The sequence below is a fragment of the Coregonus lavaretus genome (assembly GCF_964263955.1).
Source record: "Coregonus lavaretus genome assembly, chromosome: 25".
In the NCBI taxonomy this organism is placed as follows: domain Eukaryota; kingdom Metazoa; phylum Chordata; class Actinopteri; order Salmoniformes; family Salmonidae; genus Coregonus; species Coregonus lavaretus.
The window spans coordinates 30,511,897-30,530,083 of record NC_140012.1 but is presented as its reverse complement, the minus strand read 5'-3'; the positions used below and the strand labels follow the sequence as shown (position 1 = coordinate 30,530,083).

At 42.1% G+C, this 18,187-nt stretch overlaps 1 protein-coding gene across 1 annotated transcript in view; it reads right to left on the bottom strand.

Annotated features, from left to right (window-relative positions):
- Window positions 1-2,446, bottom strand: part of rgs17 (regulator of G protein signaling 17) — a 44,245-nt gene extending 41,799 nt beyond the window's left edge. Inside the window, exon 1 of the mRNA XM_084141981.1 lies at window positions 2,287-2,446. The gene's annotated coding sequence lies outside the window, so the exon portion shown is untranslated. The remainder of the gene's footprint in view (window positions 1-2,286) is intronic.
- Between the last annotated feature and the right edge of the window lie 15,741 nt (window positions 2,447-18,187).

The following is an 18,187-nucleotide window of genomic DNA, read 5'->3' as shown; positions in this document are numbered from 1 at the left end:
AACACATACCAGACCATTTGTGGAAAGGTAAAAATAAAAATTAGTGGGCTCTTTTTTGTTTATATAAATCGGACAGTGAAACTAAAATAGATTGGTAGCTAGCTGGTGAGGCTTTCATTTATTTCCCAATTAATCTGCCGTTCAAGCTGAAGCTGGGTCGTTCGGTCAGTGCTAAGTGCTCATGCCGGGACACGAACAATCTAAACAGACGGCTCTGTAAAGCATATTTGTGACGTCACGCACACAAGAAGGCTCAACCAATCATCCAACGGGTTCTATGTCGAGACTCAAGAAATTGGAGAAGGGTGCAGCCCGCAATTCAGGGCGTTCCTGCATGTGGGCATTCCTGCATCTGCAGGAACCCCTCTTTATACTTCTATTGGTCAATTTTTAAGCTAGGACTCCAGTACACAGGCAGGAGGCAGGGACACTCCAGTACAGTGGGTGGCAGTAATGCACCATAACGTTGGATGCCAACATCCGATAAACCCCACAAAAGAAGAGGTGAGGCGACAACGGTAGCTAGCTAGGCCACCGGTAGACAGAGTACTTTGGCCGCGCCTGTCAGGCACTGTTTTCACACAGATCTGTTAACAAAGGCAAGGGCAGGTAGCTAGTTAACTAGCTAGGACTCCAGTACATAGCAGGCGGGATAGGTAGCTAGCTAGATAACGATAGCTAGGACACCGATAGACAGTGTCCTTCGCCCCTGCCTGTCAGGCACTGCTTTCCCGAAGTTCTATTAACGACGGTGACGGTAGGTGTTCGGAAGGCGGGAGCATTGGACACTGTGTGCTAACTTGTTTGCGAGCTAGGAGGACTCCGGTACACAGCAGGTGGGAGGCAGGATAGGTAGCTAGTTAGCACACCGGTAGACAGTGTACTTCGCCCCGCCTGTCGGGCACTGTTTTCCCGCAGTTCTGTTAACGACGGCGAGGGCAGTTAGCTAGTTAGCTAGCTAGGACTCCGGTACACAGCAGGCGGGAGCCACACCGGTAGATAGTTAGTTAGGATACCGGTAGACAATGTCCTTCGCCCCTGGAAAGCTCAGATAATATTTATATATTTCCTTTTTGACCCACATTTGAATCGCATAGACACTCAGGGGAAATCCATAATATCAAGTGTCACACAAGCATGAAGGGGGGGCTTCATGCAGGAACCAATGGGATGCTCAAGGGGGGGGGGGGGTGTTCCTGCAAATACAGGAACGCCCCGAATTGCAGCCCGCAATCACACACTATTGTGAAATTTCCCCCACTTCATATGGAAGAAAATTTCGCCTCCTGTAAGGCCAAATTCTGGTTCAACCTTATCTACCTCCCCAGAGTCAGATGAACTTGTGGATATCATTTGTATGTCTCTGCATGCGGTTTGAAGGAAGCTGCTAACTAGTGCTAGCGCAATTGCTAACTAGAGTCAGCGCAATGATGAAGTCTATGGATATCTGCTAGCATGCTAGCAGATACCCATAGACTTCCATTAATTGTGCTAAAGCTAGTTAGCATTGGCTCGCGTAACGACCTCTTAACTTCCTTCATACTGGACACAGACATAAAAATGGTATCCACGAGTTCATCTGACTCTGGGGAAGTAGATAAGGGCATCACTGCTAAAATGCCGAAGTATCCCTTTAACCTTACACACACTTCTAACCTTATGCCTAACCTTAAATTAAGACAAAAAGCAAATATATTTTCATGCATTTTTAAGATAAACCGGTAGCCAATTTTGACTTTGTGGCTGTGGTAACTAGTGACAACCCTAGTTCGTTAATAGCAAGTAAACTGACTCGCTGCCAAATGAAATGCATTAAGAAATAATAGTTAGCTAATGAGCTGTAGTATAATCGTACATTTTAGAGCTAAATACCTTTTAATGCATGTTTGTCATAACTTCCTAAAGCATTCGCATCATAGCGGTCGTTGCCGGCTGCTCATCCTTTAGTGTTTTGCATGGTCTCTTTCTTGCAGCTGTGATTCGAAGCATCTGAACTAGCTAGCTAGCTAGCTAAATCATTGCAGGTAACGTCAGCTACAAAGACAACCTGATTCCGCATGGCAAGACACCACATGATAATGCAAAACCACTAGAAAGCTACGATAGTGGCTTATTGTCGCATCAACAAAACTACGAATAACACCCACTTTCTGTATAGCTAGCTAACTACCGTTAGACCGTTCTCATGTTCTGTGCTGCGAAGAAGAGGCGGCAGCTAGCTACTGAGACTAGCATGGCTAGTGCTAGCTCGTGGGACATTTAACATAAGAATATCCATCATCTTACCCTTTTAATTCTGGTTGTCAGTCGTCTATAGTGGTTACTTTATACGTGTTTTATGTTGATGCTTGTCAGATCGCACAGTAAAGATACATCCTGCCGTATAATCTCCATCGGCGGTGTTTTTCTTCCATCCGCCCAACTTCAGCACCCACACCGAAACAGTGGATATACTGCGCATGCGTGCTGCTGTCACTGTCAGCTCAACGCTGGCCAGGCTGCAGGGTGCGGGAAAGTGAGTTGCTACATTGATTTTTCAAAGATGGAGTAGTAATATTGAATCATTTACTGTACGTTTCCCAGTGTCTTTGCCACATAGATGGCCACCGTCCTCGGTTAAAAAGTCGCAATTTTGTAAACGGCGACGGTGGCCATCATACAGTAAATGATTGACACATGTTTCTTGTAACATTAGTGGTAATTTGTATGCATTATCAAGTAAAGAGAAAGTGGGCTTAGTATGTATGTGTATGTAGGTACATGTTTTGATGCCATGCAAGATCACCACTCTGTTTGACATGGGCCTTCAGCACCTTTACTTTTACACAATATGTTGTTTTAGATCATTTTTAATATATTCAATATATTCAATAATAATAATAATAATTTGGTGGGCGCTTATATGTGTATTCCTAAGCCATAATACATATAAAGAGTGAGTATTGCTGTCTTCTTCTAATGCTGCAGAGGCTTTAATTCTAATGTCACACATTTACTGTAATTTGTTGGCTGTTATGTTTTTTAGGGTTCTCCTTGGCACACCTTAATGTAGCCTGAAATACAGTTGCTAATTCTTATCTTACCCATCACTCTTGTCCTTAAAAATAATTTAAGTTTCTCCAATTCCTGCTTACGCCATTTGTTCAATACTTATGTCAATCTAAGTACTAGCTAGTTGTCGCTCAAGCATCTGAAACTAAAACATATGTTTGTGTATGGAATATATACAATACTTTCTCTGAGCCAAGATGACCAATTGTTAGTTTCTAACAAAATATGAAGTATTCCCACCTTTAACAGATTTTTTTTTTTTTAATCTTCTTGTGTTTGTAATCCTTTGGATATTAAATTGCAATAGGAATAGTCATTTTGTATCACCAACTGATTATTATAGAACACATTCAAGACCTGACATGAGTTTAAACAATCTTATCATGAAATGGATTCAGTCTTATAACACAAATTAAATAATACGAGTGACATTATTATAGAAAAAGAAATTATCTTTTCTCATATTTAGGTCAACAAGAAAAATAGCATTGCACCATAGAAGTACCCTCAAAAATATCCACCATAAATGGGAATGAGAGTTTGTTCGCACTGGAGATAGAAAAGAGCCCTGTGTGTTTTCAAGCCCCTCCATCACACTTGACTTATTGTGGTTGCTGTAGTTGTCTAATATATGGGTATGAGGGCTTCAGTGCCAGTGGACAGGTCATGTCTAGATGGGATAAAGCTTTTGTCAAAAGTTGACTTTTTATTTTATTTTTCCTAACCCTAACCCTTTTCCTAACCTTAACCTAATTCTCCTAACCTGTTACGTTAATTCTCCTAACCTGCTGCGTAAATTCTCTTAACCTACTACAAAAAGAACATTTTGACAAAAGCTGTATCCCTTCTAGACAAAATCCACCTTGTGAGAGATGGGAAGTGCAACAAATGTTTGCTCTTATCCTCCACTGGGAGGCATCAAATCCATGTTGCCTTCTAATTCCTGTGACTACAATGGGTGAATCATGCCTGTTGTTAAGTGGAGGGCAATATAAATTATATATTCTGAAAATTCATGGTGTTGCTGTATAATGTGACAGCAGTGACACATTCAATGTATAGCCTATTTCTTTTGTACAACTCGAAGAGGAAATTATAGAGGCATTATCATATTCTAAAATACATTTATAAGGCCTATTATAGGCTAAACAATACAGTGGTTAAGTAACAGTGAATGTCGTTTCATTATGCCCAGTGACATAAGAACATTAAAGACTTAGCCAACCTCTCCCAAACTGAGGCAACCTTCCACAAAGAGGGTCTTAGACCAGACGATAGACATGGTACAGCAAATAAAATAAACAAAGCACTATCAAAAGAAGCACAGTCCTTACCACCCAGCTCTACTGTCCTCCTTTTTACCAGCATGCCCTGCTCCAACAGTCCAAGCCTGGGAAGTCTACAGAAAGCTACAGAAGGTGAAAACCCGTAAGGCAGCGGGCCCAGATGAAATCCCAGGCAGACTAATAAAGGAGTTTGCATATGAGCTGAGCGCGGACCACTGGCTGACATTCTTAACTTATCTCTACAAGAGGGCATTGTTCCTGCTGAATGGAAAGAAGCTATAGTGGTCCCCTTACCTAAAACCAAGCCACCCTTCGCAGTGATATACATTTAGGTGACAACAACCAAACATCAGACATTGTTTTTCCATTGGAATTTGGTTGTGCTTTTAGATGGTTGAAAGCATAGTGATAACACATTAGAAATTCAACTAACTTTTGGCTGTCTTTTTGAGTGGGTGACTATAGGTTGTAATCTCATTGATCAACGTCACAACCAAACATTACCCAATTACCCACGTTGAAATGACGAGGTGTGCGCAGTGAGTAGTGTTCTTACAAACACTCCACTTTGAAGCACTCCATCCACACCAGAAACCCTCCAATATTTTTCACAGCATGTTGCTGACTTGTACAATGTTAAAACAACAGTAAAAAAAACATTATATCTCTCTTTATTATAAGATAATCACTTGACCTACATGATGTGTTTACTTGGGTGTAGACATAATATGATCCAAGGCCCAACATGACCAAGCAATAATGTGCATCGTTACCTTCAAAATATGTCTAACATAAGCTGTGAATGCTTTCTTGTCTTGTCATCTACTGTATTTGACATCATCAGAACATAAAAAGTAATGTGTTTAAGATTGATTCAACATGAAAATTAAACTACTACAACATAATGTTTAGTCGGCTTTGATATTTACTGTAAAGGTTGGGACATTAATATTAAAGACCGACAGACATCTGTTTCTCGACAATAACATCCATATAATAATATAATATTCCAGTCCAAGACACTACTCCACACCAACACACCTCCCAGTGTTGGCACTAGCTACACCTGATCAACCTCAGTCACCACCTGAACCACCAGCAGTGGGCTGCCATTCAGGGGCTGTAGCCGCAGCCTTCCACCTACCAATTACCTCTGCCTCTGCCACCTCACACCTAGACTCCTCCAATCCAGCCTCTGCCCCAGGCTCCTCCTCCAGCCTATCCTCAGCTTGTAGTGCCCCCAGCATGTGGTATATCCAATCCAACAACCCTACCAGGTAGAAGACCATACAGAACAACAGAGGGTCCAACATTCCCACACCTAACCAGAGAGGATGAATTTTGAGTGCTTGTACTCAATTATTAGCAATGGAATACAACCCTTTTATTAGAGTACTCGTGCCGATCCCTACCTTCAAGGAGATCAAAGCAATGGACCTTCCACCTGTCAGGTCAGGATATAGCCACGCATTTGATGACTTTGCCCTCTGTGTGCAAGCACTGGTTGGGCTCCTGAAAACCATGGGCTATCAAGGTTAAGCTGAGCTCCTGTGTGGCTCCCATGTTGAGCTTCTGTTGTAGAAACTCCCCCCTGAGCAGTTCAGCAAAATCAAGCATTTCATCTGTAGATCCAGTACAGGTGCTATATCCTACAACCTACCAGACTTCTCCGCCTGGCTCCTTTTTTCAAATCCAATCAATTTTCCATGTTGATTCAACGTCATCACTAGGGCTGGGAATTGTCAGGGACCTCACGATACAATATTATTACGATACTTAGGTGCGATATGATATGTATTGCGATTCTCATGATTCTATATGTGTTACGATTCGATACTGTAATTTTATTGCAATTTCATGCTGCAGAGGGACAAGAGAGAGCCATGAGAAAACGAGTTTTGATCAGTCATGGAAATAAAAGTGCTGAAAACAAATTGGCTCCCTATTTAAAAAGAAGATAGAGAACAAGCTATGAAGGAAAAATTCTGGAGTTTTGGTGCAGGTACAGTGCCTTGCAAAAGTATTCATCCCCCTTGGCATTTTTCCTATTTTGTTGCATTACAACCTGTAATTTAAATGGATTTTTATATGGATTTCATGTAATGGACATACACAAAATAGTCAAAATTGGTGAAGTGAAATGAAAAAAATAACTTGTTTCAAAAATCTATACAAAATATATAACGGAAAAGTGGTGTGTGCATATGTATTCACCCTCTTTGCTATGAAGCCCCTAAATAAGATCTGGTGCAACCAATTACCTTCAGAAGTCACATAATTAGTTAAATAAAGTCCACCTGTGTGCAATCTAAGTGTCACATGATCTGTCACATGATCTCAGTATATATACACCTGTTCTGAAAGGCCCCAGAGTCTGCAACTCCACTAAGCAAGGGGCACCACCAAGCAAGCGGCACCATGAAGACCAAGGAGCTCTCCAAACAGGTCAGGGACAAAGTTGTGGAGAAGTACAGATCAGGGTTGGGTTATAAAAAAATATCAGAAACGTTGAACATCCCACGGAGCCCCATTAAATCCATTATTAAAAAATGGAAAGAATATGGCACCACAACAAACCTGCCAAGAGAGGGCCGCCCACCAAAACTCACGGACCAGGCAAGGAGGGCATTAATCAGAGAGTCAACAAAGAGACCAAAGATAACCCTGAAGGAGCTGCAAAGCTCCACAGCAGAGATTGGAGTATCTGTCCATAGGACCACTTTAAGCCGTACACTCCACAGAGCTGGGAATTACGGAAGACTGGCCAGAAAAAAGCCATTGCTTAAAGAAAAAAATAAGCAAACATGTTTGGTGTTCGCCAAAGGCCATGTGGGAGACTCCCCAAACATATGGAAGAAGTTACTCTGGTCAGATGAGACTAAAATTGAGCTTTTTTGCCATCAAGGAAAATGCTGGTGCAAACCCAACACCTCTCATCACCCCGAGAACACCATCCCCACAGTGAAGCAGCTGTGGGGAAGTTTTTCATCGGCAGGGACCTGGAAACTGGTCAGAATTGAAGGAATGATGGATGGCGCTAAATACAGGGAAATTCTTGAGGGAAACCTGTTTCAGTCTTCTAGAGATTTGAGGTTCACCTTCCAGTAGGACAATGACCCTAAGCATACTGCTAAAGCAGCACTGGAGTGGTTTAAGGGGAAACATTTAAATGTCTTGGAATGGCCTAGTCAATGCCCAGACCTCAATCCAATTGAGAATCTGTGGTATGACTTAAAGATTGCTGTACACCAGCGGAACCCATCCAACTTGAAGGAGCTGTAGCAGTTTTACCTTGAAGAATGGGCAAAAATCCCAGTGGCTAGATGTGCCAAGCTCATAGAGACATACCCCAAGAGACTTGCAGCTGTAATTGCTGCAAAAGGTGGCTCTACAAGGTATTGACTTTGGGGGGGTGAATAGTTATGCACGCTCAAATCTTCTGTTTTTTTGTCTTATTTCTTGTTTGTTTCAGAACAAAAAATATTTTGAATCTTCAAAGTGGTAGACATGTTATGTAAATCAAATGATACAAACCCCCCAAAAATCCATTTTAATTCCAGGTTGTAAGGCTACAAAATAGGGAAAATGCCAAGGGGGTGAATACTTCCGCAAACCACTGTACAGCCAACTAGTGCAAAAATAATATTGCGATATTGTCAAAACGATACGATATATCGTCCTAAATAATATCCTGATATGTAACTGTATCGATTTTTCCCCCATCACTAGTCATCACATTTTATATTTGGGTTGAAATGGCATGGAAACAACGTTGATTCAAACAGTTTTTGCCCAGTGGGAAGTCAAACTCATTCTAGACCATTCTAGACCAGCCAAGATCCCCAAGTCAATGACCGTTTCAAGAAGGCGGCTGTTGTGTCCTCACCCCTAACCTCTGGCCACATATTCTCCAACAAATAAAAGGTATTCACTTCGTCAGTAACGTACAACATGGAAAGGAAAAACAGAATGGCCGCCCCATGCATTCACTAACAGGATAAGGAATTCTGGAGGGAAAAACGGTTGCTTATGAGCAGAGTGGGAACTGGTGTGGTGAGTGGCAAGGGAGGGGTGTGGCCAGAGGTTAGGGGTGAAGACATAAACCTTCAATAGAAAAACATTGTGTAGTGTAACCAGAGAATGAAGAGGAAGCGAGACACCCCACTCTCTGTTTTTTCTGGTTCAACAAAAGTCAATGAACTAAGTAGACCAGACCCAGCTGCTATTGCATTGGTGTCTATGGGAAATCCACCCCGTTAAGTAGACCGGAACTGACCATTTATTTCAATGGTAAACGGCCTGAGTGAACTATAGTTGAAGTCGGAAGTTTACATACACTTAGGTTGGAGTCATTAAAACTCGTTTTTCAACCACTCCACAAATTTCTTGTTAACAAACTATAGTTTTGGCAAGTCGGTGCATGACACAAGTAATTTTTCCAACAATTGTTTACAGACAGATTATTTCACTTATAATTCACTGTATCACAATTCCAGTGGGTCAGAAGTTTACATACACTAAGTTGACTGTGCCTTCAAACAGCTTGGAAAATTCCAGAAAATTATGTAATGGCTTTAGAAGCTTCTGATAGGCTAATTGACATAATTTGAGTCAATTGGAGGTGTACCTGTGGATGTATTTCAAGGCCTACCTTCAAACTCAGTGCCTCTTTGCTTGACATCGTGGGAAAATCAAAAGAAATCAGCCAAGACCTCAGAAAAAAAATTGGTTCATCCTTAGGAGCAATTTCCAAACGCCTGAAGGTACCACGTTCATCTGTACAAACAATAGGACGCAAGTATAAACACCATGGGACCACGCAGCCGTCATAGCGCTCAGGAAGTAGACGCGTTCTGTCTCCTATAGATGAACATACTTTGGTGCAAATCAATCCCAGAACAACAGCAAAGGACCTTGTGAAGATGCTGGAATAAACAGGTACAAAAGTATCTACAGTGGGGAAAAAAAGTATTTAGTCAGCCACCAATTGTGCAAGTTCTCCCACTTAAAAAGATGAGAGAGGCCTGTAATTTTCATCATAGGTACACGTCAACTATGACAGACAAAATGAGAAAAAAAAATCCAGAAAATCACATTGTAGGATTTTTAATGAATTTATTTGCAAATTATGGTGGAAAATAAGTATTTGGTCAATAACAAAAGTTTCTCAATACTTTGTTATATACCCTTTGTTGGCAATGACACAGGTCAAACGTTTTCTGTAAGTCTTCACAAGGTTTTCACACACTGTTGCTGGTATTTTGGCCCATTCCTCCATGCAGATCTCCTCTAGAGCAGTGATGTTTTGGGGCTGTCGCTGGGCAACACAGACTTTCAACTCCCTCCAAAGATTTTCTATGATGTTGAGATCAGGAGACTGGCTAGGCCACTCCAGGACCTTGAAATGCTTCTTACGAAGCCACTCCTTCATTGCCCGGGCGGTGTGTTTGGGATTATTGTCATGCTGAAAGACCCAGCCACGTTTCATCTTCAATGCCCTTGCTGATGGAAGGAGGTTTTCACTCAAAATCTCACGATACATGGCCCCATTCATTCGTTCCTTTACACGGATCAGTCGTCCTGGTCCCTTTGCAGAAAAACAGCCCCAAAGCATGATGTTTCCACCCCCATACTTCACAGTAGGTATGGTGTTATTTGGATGCAACTCAGCATTCTTTGTCCTCCAAACACGACGAGTTGAGTTTTTACCAAAAAGTTATATTTTGGTTTCATGTGACCATATGACATTCTCCCAATCCTCTTCTGGATCATCCAAATGCACTCTAGCAAACTTCAGACAGGCCTGGACATGTACTGGCTTAAGCAGGCGGACACGTCTTTCACTGCAGGATTTGAGTCCCTGGCGGCGTAGTGTGTTACTGATGGTAGGCTTTGTTACTTTGGTCCCAGCTCTCTGCAGGTCATTCACTAGGTCCCCCCGTGTGGTTCTGGGATTTTTGCTCACCGTTCTTGTGATCATTTTGCCCCACGGGGTGAGATCTTGCGTGGAGCCCCAGATCGAGGGAGATTATCAGTGGCCTTGTATGTCTTCCATTTCCTAATAATTGCTCCCACAGTTGATTTCTTCAAACCAAGCTGCTTACCTATTGCAGATTCAGTCTTCCCAGCCTGGTGCAGGTCTACAATTTTGTTTCTGGTGTCCTTTGTCAGCTCTTTGGTCTTGGCCATAGTGGAGTTTGGAGTGTGACTGTTTGAGGTTGTGGACAGGTGTCTTTTATACTGATAACAAGTTCAAACAGATGCCATTAATACAGGTAACGAGTGGAGGACAGAGGAGCCTCTTAAAGAAGAAGTTACAGGTCTGTGAGAGCCAGAAATCTTGCTTGTTTGTAGGTGACCAAATACTTATTTTCCACCATCATTTGCAAATAAATTCATTAAAAATCCTACAATGTGATTTTCTGGATTTTTTTTTCTCAATTTGTCTTTCATAGTTGACATGTACCTATGATGAAAATTACAGGCCTCTCTCATCTTTTTAAGTGGGAGAACTTGCACAAATAGTGGCTGACTAAATACTTTTTTTCCCCACTGTATATCCACAGTAAAACAAGTCCTATATCAACATAACCTGAAAGGCCGCTCAGCAAGGAAGAAGCCACTGCTTCAAAACCACCATAAAAAAGCCAGACTACGGTTTGCAACTGCACATGGGGACAAAGATCATACTTTTTGGAGAAATGTCCTCTGGTCTGATGAAACAAAAATAGAACTGTTTGGCCATAATGACCATCGTTATGTTTGGAGGAAAAAGGGGGACGCTTGCAAGCTGAAGAACACCATCCCAACCGTGAAGCACGAGGGTGGCAGCATCATGCTGTGGGGGTGCTTTGCTGCAGGAGGGACTGGTGCACTTCACAAAATAGATGGCATCATGAGGAAGGAACATTATGTGGATATATTGAAGCAACATCTCAAGACATCAGTCAGGAAGTTAAAGCTTGGTCGCAAATGGGTCTTCCAAATGGACAATGACCCCAAGCATACTTCCATAGTTGTGGCAAAATGGCTTAAGGACAACAAAGTCACAGTATTGGAGTGGCCATCACAAAGCCCTGACCTCAATCCTATAGAACATTTATGGGCAGAACTGAAAAAGCGTGTGCGAGCGAGGCCTACAAACCTGACTCAGTTACACCAGCTCTGTCAGGAGGAATGGGCCAAAATACACCCAACTTATTGTGGGAAGCTTGTGGAAGGCTACCTGAAATGTTTGACCCAAGTTAAACAATTTAAAGGCAATGCTACCAAATACTAATTGAGTGTATGTAAACTTCTGACCCACTGGGAATGTGATGAAAGAAATAAAAGCTGAAATAAATCATTCTCTACTATTATTCTGACATTTCACATTCTTAAAATAAAGTGGTGATCCTAACTGACCTAAGACAGGGAATTTTTACTTGGATTAAATGTCAGGAATTGTGAAAAACTGAGTTTAAATGTATTTGGCTAAGGTGTATGTAAACTTCCGACTTCAACTGTATCTTAATTTATCCACCATCTTTGGTGTAACTCATAGACAGTGGTGTAAAGTACTTAAGTAAAAATACTTTAAAAATACTATAATATAATATAATATGCCATTTAGCAGACGCTTTTATCCAAAGCGACTTACAGTCATGCGTGCATACATTTTTGCTACTTAAGTCGTTTTTTGGGGTATCTGTACTTTACTTTACTATTTATATTTTTGACAACTTTTACTTTTACTTCACTACATTCCTAATGAAAATGATGTACTTTTTACTCCATACATTTTCCATGACACCCAAAAGTACTCGTTACATTTTGAATGCTTAGCAGGACAGAAAATGGTCCAATTCACACACTTATCAAGAGAACAACCCTGGTCATCCCTACTGCCTCTGATCTGGCGGACTCATTAAACACAAATGCTTCATTTGTAAATTATGTCTGAGGGTTGGAGTGTGCCCCTGGCTATCCGTAAATAAATAAAAACATGACAATTGTGCTTTCTGATTTGCTTAATATAAGGAATTTTAAATTATTCAGACTTTTTCTTTTGATACTTAAGTATATTTTAGCAATTACATTTACTTTTGATACTTAAGTATATTTAAAACCAAATACTTTTATACTTTTTCTCAAGTAGTATTTTACTGGGTGACTTTCACTTTTACTTGAGTCATTTTCTATTAAGGTATCTTTACTTTTACTCAAGTATGACAATTGGGTACTTTTTCCACCACTGCTCATAGAGATCATATTAAAGTAATAGTATTATAATTCCTAATTCTATGTTGTAACTAACTAATACATAAATAGCCTAGGAAAGATGCACAACACATGATGTTTCTGGTTGTCATAAATACATTGATTTGATTGATTGGACTGGCCTGAAATGACCTTTGATGGACTAGCCTGAAATGACCTTTTAATGAGACGAGAACAGGAGGCCACTTGTGATTTGCATTGAAAAGGATAATAGTTCACTGACATTACTGTCTTCTGAAAACAGGAAAGTGTGTCAAATAAGTTATTAACTTTCTCAATAGCCAAACAATAATCAAACCATTATTAGACCATTGTATTTACGGTAGGATATGCGGCAAGTAGGGTAAAAGCATTTGTTGCTTCTGTCGAGAAAACATAAGTTAAATGTTTTCCTTGTCTTGTAAATATAACGAAGGTGGTTTGGAACAACGCCTGCATGATGAGTAACCTTGCTTCATCACACGAGCAGGTGCTCAGGAGACCGGCATTCAACCTGGCTTTGAAAAAGGTTTTGCAAATGTATAAAAATAAATAAATAAAAAACCTTATTTACATAAGTATTCAGACCCTTTGCTATGAGACTTGATATTGAGCTCAGGTGCATCCTGTTTCTATTGATCGTTCTTGAGATGTTTCTACAACTTGATTGGAGTCCACCTGTGATAAATTAAATAGTTGGACATGATTTGGAAAGGCACACACCTGTCTATATAAGGTCCCACAGTTGACAGTGCATGTCAGAGCAAAAACCAAGCCATGTGGTCGAAGGAAGTGTCCGTAGAGCTCCGAGACAGGATTGTGTCGAGGCTCAGATCTGGGGAGGGTACCAAAAAAGTTCTGCAGCATTGAAGGTCCCCAAGAACACAGTGGCCGCCATCATTCTTAAATGGAAGAAGTTTGGACCCACCAAGACTCTTCCTAGAGCTGGCCGCCCGGCCAAACTGAGCAATCGGGGGAGAAGGGGGAGAAGGGCCTTGGTCAGGGAGGTGACCAAGAACCCAATGGTCACTCTGACAGAGCTCCAGAGTTCCTCTGTGGAGATGGGAGAACCTTCCAGAAGGACAACCATCTCTGCAGCACGCCACCAATCAGGCCTTTATGGTAGAGTGGCCAGACGGAAGCCACTCCTCAGTAAAAGGCACATGACCGACTCTGAATGTCCTTGAGTGGGCCAGCCAGAGCCCGGACTTGAACCCAATCGAACATCTCTGGAGAGACTAGCTGTGCAGTGACGCTCCCCATCCAATCTGACAGAGCTTGAGAGGATCTGCAGAGAAGAATGGGAGAAACTCACCAAATATAGGTGTGCCAAGCTTGTAGAGTCATACCCAGGAAGACTCGAGGCTATAATCACTGCCAAAGGTGCTTCAAAAAAGTACTGCGTAAAGGGTCTGAATACTTATGGAAATTTGATATTTCTGTTTTTTATTTTTAAATAAATGTGCAAAGATTTGTAAAAACCTGTTTTTGCTTTGTCATTATGAGGTATTGTGTGTAGATTGATGAGGGGGAAAAAACAATTTAATCCATTTTAGAATAAGGCTGTAATGTAACAAAATGTGGAAAAAGTGAAGCTAGGCTTTATCTCCTAACACAGTCTTGTTGTGGACAGGAGATACAGGTTCTAACACTGGTCGGTCTCCATTTGGCAAATCTGACCATAACTCTGTCCTCCTGATTACTGCTTATAAGCAAAAACTCAAACAGGAAGTACCAGTGTTCCGCTGAATACGGAAGTGGTCCAATGAAGCGGATGCTAAGCTACAGGACTGTTTCGCTAGAACAGGCTGGAATATGTTCTGGGATTCATCCGATGGCATTGAGGAGTTTACCACATCAGTCACCGGCTTCATTAATAAGTGCATCAACGACATCGTCCCCACAATGACCGTACGTACATATCCCAACCAGAAGCCATGGATTACAGGCAACATCCGCACTGAGTTAAAGAGCTGCCACTTTCAAGGAGTGGGACACTAATCCGGACGCTTATAAGAAATCCCGCTATGCCCGACAAACCATCAAACAGGAAAAGGGTCAATACAGGACTAAGATAGAATCCTGCTACACTGTCTCTGACGCTCGGATTACATCACGGATTACAAAGGAAAACCCAGCCGCGAGCTGCCCAGAGATGCGAGCCAACCAGAAGAGCTAAATGCCTTCTATGCTCGCTTTGAGGATACCAACACTGAAACATGCATGAGAGCACCAGCTGTTCCCGGGGACTGTGTGATTACGCTCTCCGTAGCCGATGTGAGTAAGACCTTTATACAGGTTAACATTCTAAAGGCCGCAGGGCCAGACGGATTACCAGGACGCGTATTCAGAGCATGTGCTGACCAGCTGGCCAGTGTTTTCACTGACATTTTCAACCTCTCCCTGACACAGTCTGTTATACCTACATGTTTCAAGCAGACAACCATAGTCCCTTTGCCCAAGAATGCCAAAGTAACCTGCCAAAATGGCTATCGCCCCGTAGAACTCACATCTGTAGCCATGAAATGCTTTGAAAGGCTGGTCATGGCTCACATCAACACCATCATCCCAGACACCCTGGACCCACTCCAATTCGCATACCACCCCAACAGATTCACAGACAACACAATATTTATTGCACTCCACACTGCCCTTTCCCACCTGGACAAAAGGAACACCTACGTGAGAATGCTGTTCATTGACTACAGCTCAGCGTTCAACACCATAGTGCCATCCAAGCTCATCACTAAGCTAAGGACCCTGGGACTGAACACCTCCCTCTGCAACTGGATCCTGGACATCCTGACAGGCCGCCCCCAGGTGGTGAGGATAGGCAACAACACATCCGCCACGCTGACCCTGAACACGGGGGCAACTCAGGGGTGCGTGCTTAGTCCCCTTCTGTACTCCTTTGTTCACCCACGACTGTGTGGCCGCGCACGACTCCAATACCATTATTAAGTTTGCCAACGACACGACGGTGGTAGGCCTGATCACCGATGACGATGAGACAGCCTAAAGGGAAGAGGTCAGAGACCTGGCAGTGTGGTGCCAGGACAACAACCTCTCCCTCAACATCAGCAAGACAAAGAAACTGATTGTGGACTACAGAAAATGAAGGGCAGAGCATTCTCCCATTCACATCGATGGGGCTGTAGTTGATCGGGTCGAGAGCTTCAAGTTCCTTAGTGTCCACATCACTAAGGATCTATCATGGTCCAAACACACCAACACAGTTGGGAAGAGGGCACGACAACGTCTCTTCCCCCTCATGAGATTGAAAAGATATGTAAGGGGCCCTCAGATCTTCAAAAAGTTATACAGCTGCACCATTGAGAGCAACTGTTCCCTCTGCTACCGCGGTACCAGAGCACCAAGTCTGCGACCAAAAGGGTCCTGAACAGCTTCTTTCCCCATGTCATAAGACTGCTAAATCGCTAACAAAATGGCTACCCATATCTGAGTTGACCTTTGTGTTTTATTATTGTTTTTGCACTGTCTCAATGCACACTCACAGGGCCCTACACATTACAAACACTGATACTCTAACACACAAACAAACACGCAGTCCATCATTTGCTCACACACATAATATGCACATACACTTATACTGACTGTACACACACACACCCACTCCACTCACATACAATCATCAAATACACTGCTGCTACTCTGTTTATCATATATCCTGATGCCTAATATGGTACTGGAACTGACCATGTGTATAGTATGCTTACTTACTTTATCGTGTTCTTCTTATTTCTTATTTTTTATTTTTGTATCTTGTGTGTTTTTGTTCTACCTTGTTATTTTTAGTATTACATTGTTATTGATTACTGCATTGTTGGGGTTAGAGCTTGCGAGAAAGGCATTTCACTGTATGTGACATTGAAACTTGAAACACACTCACACATACTACACTGACACTCCAACACACACATACTCTCTCTCTCTCTCTCTCTCTCTCTCTCTCTCTCTCTCTCTCTCTCACACACACACACACACTCACTCACTCACTCACTCACTCACTCACTCACTCACTCACTCACTCACTCACTCACTCACTCACTCTCTATCTTTATCTGTCTGTCTATCTGTCTCTCTCTCTCTCTCTCTCTCTCTGAAAGTGGCACAAATGAATAATACATCAGACCTTGTGTTAATGCAACACATAGATTTGAAAAGGCTAGTCTCGAACCTGAGGAGAAAATCTGAAAAAATAATTGCATATCAGAAGGATATGCATATGAAAGCATGCAGTGTGTCCTCAATAATAAATTATGCCCTCACCATTATGGTACATGCCCTATGATGAAAAGTGTCTCTATTAATGAGATGTAGGACGTTTCGAGTGATCATTATGTAAACGGGCTTCACACAGAACATTTTAATGTTGTTAAGGCCAGGATTTGAAGACATTGGGGGCTTATCCCAAAGCCAGTAGGGGGGTCTGGAGGCATTCTCCCCCGGCAAAAAAAAGGTATTTCAACAGCTGGTGCACTTTGAGATGAACATTGAGAGATTAGAACATTAAGAGATTCGATATTTGTCCGTTAACTTGCACCTTTCCACCTGCCACAGCAGACACTATCTACTCTCTACTCTGGAACACATCTACAGTGTAACCACTCAAGAACTTCAAACATAGACTCTGACCTGTCCAATGAGCCAAAATGATTAAAGAATCCCACAGTACCCAAACACCCTCTCTCTCTCACACACACACACACACTCACACTCACACAAACACACACACACACTGTGCAGTAACTAGAATTGAGCAGCTTTAAGTGATACAGTCTACTGTGTGCTCACCCCTCCTCTGCCTCTCTCCATCGCTTTCTCTGTGTCATCTGTTGCTGTCTCTCTTGTCTGCCCCCTTCTGTTGCTGTCTCTTAGTATTCTATGTTGCTGTCTCTTGTCAAACCTTCTCTCTCATCCTATCCTGGTAGTAAAAAGTGTAAAAGTAAACAATTGTTGTAACAGTAATATCACAGGCTTTTTCACCTCACCTACAAATTCTTTGTAAACCATATTTTACTTTTCCACTCTTTGTATTTCACCTCTTATAATTTGTGCAAATAAATTAAACTAATTAGAATCTATAGAGCAGCTTAAAGTGATACAGTCTACTGTGTGCTCAATCCACCTCTGTTCTCTCTCCATCTGCCCTCTTCTGTCCCTTTCTCTGTGTCTTGTCTGTTGCTGTCTCAGGTTCTTGTTTGTTACTGTCTCCTTTGTCTATCCTTCTGTTAGGGCCTGTTCTGTTCTTCTGGTGTCTCTCTCCATCATATCCTATTCTACTGTTGCTGTCTCTGTCTTGTCTGTTGTCTCTCCATCATATCCTACTCTTCTGTTGCTGTCTCTGTGTCTTGTCTGGTGTGTCTCTTTAGTTTTGCAATCCAAAATGGTCAAGGGTATACTGGGGTAGCTTTACTTATTTTGGGCCAGTGTCTGAGTCTCCTAAATCATCCTCTTCCCTACCATTTGCCCCTGGCTGCTGCTGTTCTAATTGCTCCACTGGTCTGCTGTTCTCACCTGTCATCATCCTTGGCTCATCTGAAAAGTAGCAAGGTAGAGGTGCAACATGTCATTAGTTAGTTTTAAAGGGT